General features: G+C 49.5%; 1 protein-coding gene across 2 annotated transcripts in view; it reads right to left on the minus strand.

Annotated features, from left to right (window-relative positions):
* Positions 1-4932, minus strand: part of fynb (FYN proto-oncogene, Src family tyrosine kinase b) — a 40250-nt gene extending 35318 nt beyond the window's left edge. For both annotated transcript variants that reach the window (XM_031581195.2, XM_031581192.2), the window contains exon 1: positions 3851-4932. The gene's annotated coding sequence lies outside the window, so the exon portion shown is untranslated. The remainder of the gene's footprint in view (positions 1-3850) is intronic.
* Positions 4933-7355: the final 2423 nt, after the last annotated feature.

Here is a 7355-nt window from a genome sequence, read left to right on the forward strand (position 1 = left end):
AAAAGGATACAGGCTTAGTAAATCTAAATCAGATCAAGTGCGGTCCAATATCTGTTTTGAGCTGCGCTGGAGGAACACACCCCGTGAAAAAGAATCTGAATGTGATTCAAGTGACTGCTTTTCTCCCCTAATCCTCAAGAAGCGATATTAAGTGAAAATTATGTTGCGTCTTTTTGGAGGGTGTTCTTTTCCTCTCAGGGGGTTGCTGTGGAAAGGCACGGCAGAGCGCTTGAGATTAAGCTCATTTACAATCCCACAGCGTCTTTGCTCGGGGGCGTCAGGGCCACGGCCTGCGTCTCAAAGGCACCATTGTCACCGCCGGCACCAGTGCATAATGCGTCAATCAATGTGTGAAGTCATCGGCTTGCCCCGTGGCCACTCCAGGTTTTATATCCTTAAACATGCCTGACAATGTACCTGTCAAGGCCGACTGGATGGGTGTGCAGTAAGTCTCAGCTAAACAATGCGGCCGGCCAGCTGCTGTGGGCTAGCCCTGCCGTACCCAGGAGAGGGGCCTTTTCACGCCCAGCCATAAACTAGCAGAGGCTGACACTGAGTCAGGCCCAGTGTATTCAGGCCTCATTTGAGTTGCGTGGCCATATCTTCACATGCAATCAGATTCGAGCTCCTGGAGGACCAGCACTGCTTCTTAAGGCCTGAATACACATACAGACGGACAGCAGCGGACATCACAGACACGTAGTTGTTGTTATCATACTACTTTCTAGTCCGCTTGGAGTCTGCGTCCATTTTGGTTTTCCAGCGCATGTGCAGTTGGTGCCCTTGTAGTGTAGTGACCGTTAATAGACATCTGTAACGTTAATATAGTGTAGTGGTACAAGTACATCTGTACCGTTAGTATAGTGTAGTGGTACCAGGACATCTGCACAGAGCCTTGGGTTCACCCTCTGACGTCAAAGTGATGTCACTCGGACCCTAGACGTTTTGGACCAAGGCTGTGCAGCTTCAGCAAAAGAAAAGCAAATCTCTCTCTCTCTCTCTCTCTCTCATATATATATATATATATTTGTGAAGATACAGATATAAATTTAGATACAAATGTGCAGTGGCGCGTGATGATATTCATCATGGAATTCTCAGCTCCTCACCACCATAGTGTGACTGGGGTTAAAAGAACTAAATGAGACATCAACACACATGCACAGTTACAAACAACTAACCACCCTCACACTCACAGTCACACTTACTCAGTGGAGATAGCTCTGGGTGACTCCACGTTGAGACACATGTAGTGGTGCAGTCAGTGAAACAGAGTAAACAAGGCCCGAGTGCAAGCTTACTCACACTCACACTCACACTCACACTCACACTCACACTCACACTCACACTCACACTCACATAAACACACTTGCTGTAACGGCAGAGGTCCAGACTAGCTCCTGACATGAAACCCACAGACAAAACCAAAGCTGAATCAAGGGGGAAAGAATCAGTAGATAAACCAAACCACTGGCCCCAGTACAGAGGTAAACAGGTGCCTGACCTAAAAACTAGCGCCAGTGAAAAAAGAACTTGTGGTGAGGGGAGCTCTGTAGAAATGAGGCCAAAAACAGTCCTGTGTGTCTGAGCCACTGGTTCAACAACATACTCTATCTGTGTATGTGAGGAATGTGTATTCCTCTCTACGCATGGATTTCATCTTGATGTTCGCTCACTGGTAAATAACAGGGGAAAGGCTTCCAGAGGACATCTCCAAAGAGTCCTAGAATATTACATCACTGTGGATCATCCACACCCAGCCTGCCTGCTGCTGCTGCTGCTGCTGCTGCTGCTGCTGCTGTTGCTGCTGCTGCCGCTGCTGGGCCTCTGGGAGCCTCAGCGTGTGACGCAGCCCTGACAGAGAATCAGCAGCACTGTTTAGATTAGTGTGAGTGGAAGCTCCCCGCACACCCGTAGCAAAGGAGAGTGAGAGAGAGAGAGAGAGAGAGAGAGAGAGAGAGAGATACAGAGAGAGAGAAAGAGAGAGAGAGAGAGAGAAAGAGATTGAGCAGCTTCCCTACAGGAGGCGGTTGGAGCCTGGTGCTACGGCCTCCGTGGATATGAGAGAGAGAGAGAGAGAGAGAGAAAGAGAGAAAGAGAGAATGAGTGTTGATGTTCTTCATCGCTGACGTCTCTCAGTAGGGCTGCAGCCCAGCAGTGGTGCTACAAATGTGCTGGCACTCGGAACGGTGGATATGGCAAAGGCGAACGTGATCACCAGCGTGCGTGTGCGTGTGTGTGTGTGTGTGTGTGTGTGTGTGTGTGTGTGTGTGTGTGTGTGTGTGTGTGTGTGTGTGTGTGTGTGTGTGTGTGTGGGATTGGGCGTGCGGTGGGGTGGGGGTTTCTCGAGGGCGAGCTGTGTTAAACACATGACCTGGACTTGTGCCTTACAACCACATCAGAGCCCAGTGCTGGCCGGAGCACAGTGAGCCTCAGGGGCACGTGCACATGGCGGTCTGGCCAGCTGCCGGTGGCTTACAGAAGCTAAAATGAGGTGTTGGACTCCAGGAGGCTCAGCGTGAGGGGGGGTGAATCACTGCCTAAATCAAACCAGGAAGAAAGAATTGATGTACAGAGACCTATATGGACACACAACTGAAACAGATTCAATTCCTCAATAGGTCTGACTAAAAAAGTAATAACTGGAAACTGGAAAAAGAAATGAGTCCAAAGAGCTGCTTTCTGCCGAACATGACTTCATGCCACGAAGTCACATTTGGGCCAGCGGTGGAATGTTTTAACAAATGGAATCAATCGGTGGAACTTGTGACTCATTTGCGACCTGAAACCAAGATTCCTGCCACCCACAACAGAAAACACAAAGGGCATACACACACACAAACACACAAACACACACACTTCCTCTTCAAAGTCAGTCGAGAACACAAAGAGTGGGCCTCCAGAGGTAACCACCTCGTAGCGAGCGGAGGACCTGGCGCTTTCACAGGAGGCCCCATGCCTCACTTCTCCACAGGGCATCTCTCCTCCCCCGCTCCCTCCTCACTCATCTCCATGCAGGGCCTCCGCCTCTGGAGTGCCTCTCCCCTCAAAGCACATCTACTCCACCGCAACTTCAAAGGTAGCTCAGCAGAAGCAGCCTGTTAGCATCGACTTCACGTGCCAGTAATCAGCCCGCTCTGCTACTGCCTAGCGGAGGTGTGCGCTGCGCTGCGCTCCCATGAATGTTTAACAGCCAGCAGCACCAAATGCCTGACGGAAAACACAAACACCGATGATTTCTGTCACAGGGGTCGCCTTTTCATTTTGCTTTAGGAAACTAGAAAATGGGCGCACACACACTGTTCTTGTACGCAAAGAAGGGGAATTCACATATTCTTTTGGGAACATGCCACTGGGCCCTTCAATGAAGCAACAGTCTGTAATAACCACACACTTTGATGGAGGCGGTCACCCTGGAGACAACAGACCAGCTGCCCCTGTTGGACAAATCAGCGTCGCAGTCATCACCTGAACCACTCCAGTACCTGTTTGCTCATCACCGTAGTAACTTTCCCACAAAAAAAACTCCAAAATATCAACACAAATCATCGCAGTTGATACAAATCTCATCTACTATCTGTGGTCATAGTTCATGACTTCAGTGGCATTGGACATACTATAATGTACCATCACAAAACCACACTGTAGCTGTAGCTAATCCAAATCATCTGCAAACATGATGCATATCCTGTCAGTCTCTCATGAGTTTATCTCAAGAGGAAGTGCATCTTCACACCCTGCGTAACAGTCCTCGCACTAAAGATGTGCAGCTCACTGAAGCTCTTAACCAGCAGCCTTGTGTTCCTCCCCCATGGTTTGTGTGTGTGGTAATTAAACTGACAGTGCTTACCTCGAGTTTCAGTGTCACCACGATCTTTATTTGCTCCGCATTGCTTTGTGCACTGCCAAAACAGAGGCCCTGCGGGGTGGAAAGAAATACTCAATTATTCATCAGCGCTCTCCATAAAACATGAATATCAAATGTGTCTCGTCAAGAGCCGCTGACGCCCCCCTCCAAAAATGGGTCTAATGGCTGCCTGCTCCATTCTGCATGGCTGCCGATCTATCTCACACACAAGGCCCTTGGTCCCTTTCACGGGGCATGGCTCCTCATGGCCAGTTGGTTAGCTGTCAACCCTCTTCCCAAATAGCTCGCTAGTCCCTACAGAGCTAAATGCTCCCAGTGCAAAGTCAAATGGCTGGTGTCAAATTGGATGGAAACAGCCAGACTGGATTAGAGTGTTTATTTCACATGCATGAGTTATGGTGAGGGAGGCTATTACAAAAATTAGAATGACATTTGTTTGTTTAACAAAATAAGCTTTATTCCCAAGGCAGTGCCATCAGTCAAAACACAATTCTGTGACTACCTCTATGAGCTGCTTCATTCATCCATAATCCTGTGGTGACAGACCTCAGCCAGTTAATGGAGGCAGTAGGGACCGGTTACAGCTACACCTCTAGTGAGAACAAACACAAAGGTGTCCTATTGTGCTGCTGCTCCACCCATCAGTACGTATCACCTCATTATGAAGGATACTGCTGGAGGTCTGTATCCTGTCTTCTGTGTCAGAAGGTCTGTCCTTTTTAGTATGCCTGATGGTTTACCCGATGCTTACTTATAACATTTAATGAGAAAAGAGTGAACACCTGTATACACTCACTCACACATATACACACTGAGCTCAGAACACTGGCTTGATGAGGCTTTGGCCAGCATACTGAGAAGACAACACATGAAATCTCCACAGTAGAGACATAGTGGAGTCTTTGTGTGGCTGTGAACAGAGCTCTGTTTGGTCTCCAGTCACACTGAGTTACATGGGATATTTACTAAATGCCTTTTATTTACCACTGACAAGCTCTTAAAAGGCAACATCTTTTAACAAACCAAAACGAATGCATTTATCTTGAAAAAAGAGAGAACTTTGCTAATCGGATCCATGTGTGTCAATCAGGATTAGTTAACTAGTAAATCAACCACTGACAAACAATGTAACACATGCGGACACCATAACAAAACAGGGTAAGCACTCACATCTCCCTTAACCACCTACACTGCACAGTGGGTCTATAGCACAATGTCTGCAGTATCAGCTTCATTCAAACAGACCCACAGACCTCACCTAACCAAAGCACCATACATTCTTTCTAATCAATCCAAAATAAATGACATGACCAAACACAATGGTGATAACACAGCACGCTTAAATGGCCGAGCAGCATTCATTCACTCGTGCTGCCTGGTGCGTGGAGAGGCCTGCTGACTGCCTCTAGCTGGCTGAGGCAGGAGGCCGGCTGGGCCTCTGCTGCTGTGGGAGGCGTTGGCTCTGAGAGCGGAGAAATGCAGCGGTGTGTGATTGCGACGGACATTCCTGCCCCTCCTTCCGACGTCCCTTGACCCATTGTTCAGTGTTGTTTTAGCCACCGTGACATCATCAACTGGACAGGATCCACTCCTGGCCTCATGCCTCTCCCCTCATCCCATGTTCTGCTGTGCTGCCGCTGTCATGTCAGTGCCCACGGAGAAGGTCTCTACAAAGGCACCATTGAAAGGCTCGCCTGGTAAACATACAGACTTCTGCTAGCATGCTAAGTTAGCTGCAGAGCCTGAGGTGGAAAGGAGGAACCGTAAAGCCCTTTATCGTCCACATTCCATGGCTGGAGGGAAATGAAACTAGTCATCGTCCAGAACAAGGAGGGCTTGTTAAACGGTCCAGATTGCCATGGTACCACTCAGACCGAGTGTGGTTCCTGAAGGTACAGGCTCTCTGCTAGACAGCAGCATTTGAAAGCAGAAAGTGGTTTTAATTGATGGTTTTGGAGAGGAGCTTTATTTTGGGCCCGCCGGATGAAGCCGAGAGAGAGGCACAGATGTACCACGGCCTTCCTCGGCTGCTTTCACTGCAAACATGCAATTTGCTGTGCTCTCCGACTGAGCAGCGTGGCAATTTAGCCGAGCCACATGTTCCAGTCCGGTCCGAGGACTGCCGTCCCTGGGCTGCCACGGCAGGCAGACGTCCCAGCATGCAGTGCTCAGAGAGAGAAGGGGGTCTGGGGGGGGGGACTGCTGGGTATCTTTTCATCTTCTGCCTCTCCAATAAAACATAATGGTGGTTGGGGGATGGAGAGGGAAGGAGAGAGGGGGGGGGGGATGACTGTAGGGGGAGAGCGAGTCTTTCAGAGACTCTTACTCACGTGACCGAGCCCAACACAACAAGCACAGTCTTCTCTCGCACTATTTACTAGGCCGGATGAGCCTCGTGCCCTCTCTCTTTCACTCTCTCTCTCTCTCTTTTCTCTTTCTCTTCTACTCACTCCATCTCCAGCTCTGTTTCTCTCTTCTCTCGTGCCTGCTGCTGCGTGACACAGAGGCTCAGCGAAGGACTGCTGGGACAACAAGGGGGCCAGGAGCAGTGTGTGTGTGTGTGTGTGTGTGTGTGTGTGTGTGTGTGTGTGTGTGTGTGTGTGTGTGTGTGTGTGTGTGTGTGTGTGTGTGTGTGTGTGTGTGTGTGTGTGTGTGTGTGTGTGTGTGTGTGTGTGTGTGTGTGTTGGTGAGAGGGAGAGAGAGTGTGTGTGTGTTTGTGTGAGAGTGAGTGTGTGTTGTGTAGGGGACAACAACAGCTCTTCTTTCACCCTCAAATTAACTTCACATTTATAGCCCACACAGAGAGGCTCTCCCTGGCCCAACAATGACACTGCTTCAAAATAGCAGCTGAGGGTCTTGGGTAAAAAAAATGAGGCTAATCTTAATCTGGCAGCAAACAGCACTGTATGCAATATTCATCCACAATGGCCGCCTATCACTTGGGGGATGTTTTATAAAATCCCTCACTGCCCTGCTGTGACTTTAAATAGACTGGGGAGGAGGACTGTGTGGAAAAGCGACAGCTCCCTCTGTATCTCTGCTGGCAGGACACCCAGCACATGACTGACTGCCAGCACAGAGTGTGTTAAGGATGGATACTGTTGCTCCCAAACATGCTAGGATGTTGTTGCACTGAGCCACCCAGTCCCCTTCCAGAGTACACTAAAATGATACAACGAATGCAGAAGAATCAGTTGTAGCATCCTGATAAAGAATGTGAGCACACACCCACCCTGAGAGAGATGAGTGCATAGTGATCTATCAGTGGGCCACCTCCCTCTGCTTCCCATCCCTCTGACATGTCTGCGGACAGGGACAGGGGACTTTAGGGACAGGGGACAGGGGACAGGGGACAGGGGACAGGGGACTTTAGGGACAGGGGACTTGAGGACTGGGGAGCCATCAGTGTGCCAGGAGGCCAGTGAGGCAAGAGGACAGCCATTAGGCCACTGAACCGCATCAGCCCAGAGCCATTGGGTCCAGCAGA

The sequence above is a fragment of the Clupea harengus genome, chromosome 15 (genome assembly GCF_900700415.2).
Source record: "Clupea harengus chromosome 15, Ch_v2.0.2, whole genome shotgun sequence".
NCBI classification, from domain to species: domain Eukaryota; kingdom Metazoa; phylum Chordata; class Actinopteri; order Clupeiformes; family Clupeidae; genus Clupea; species Clupea harengus.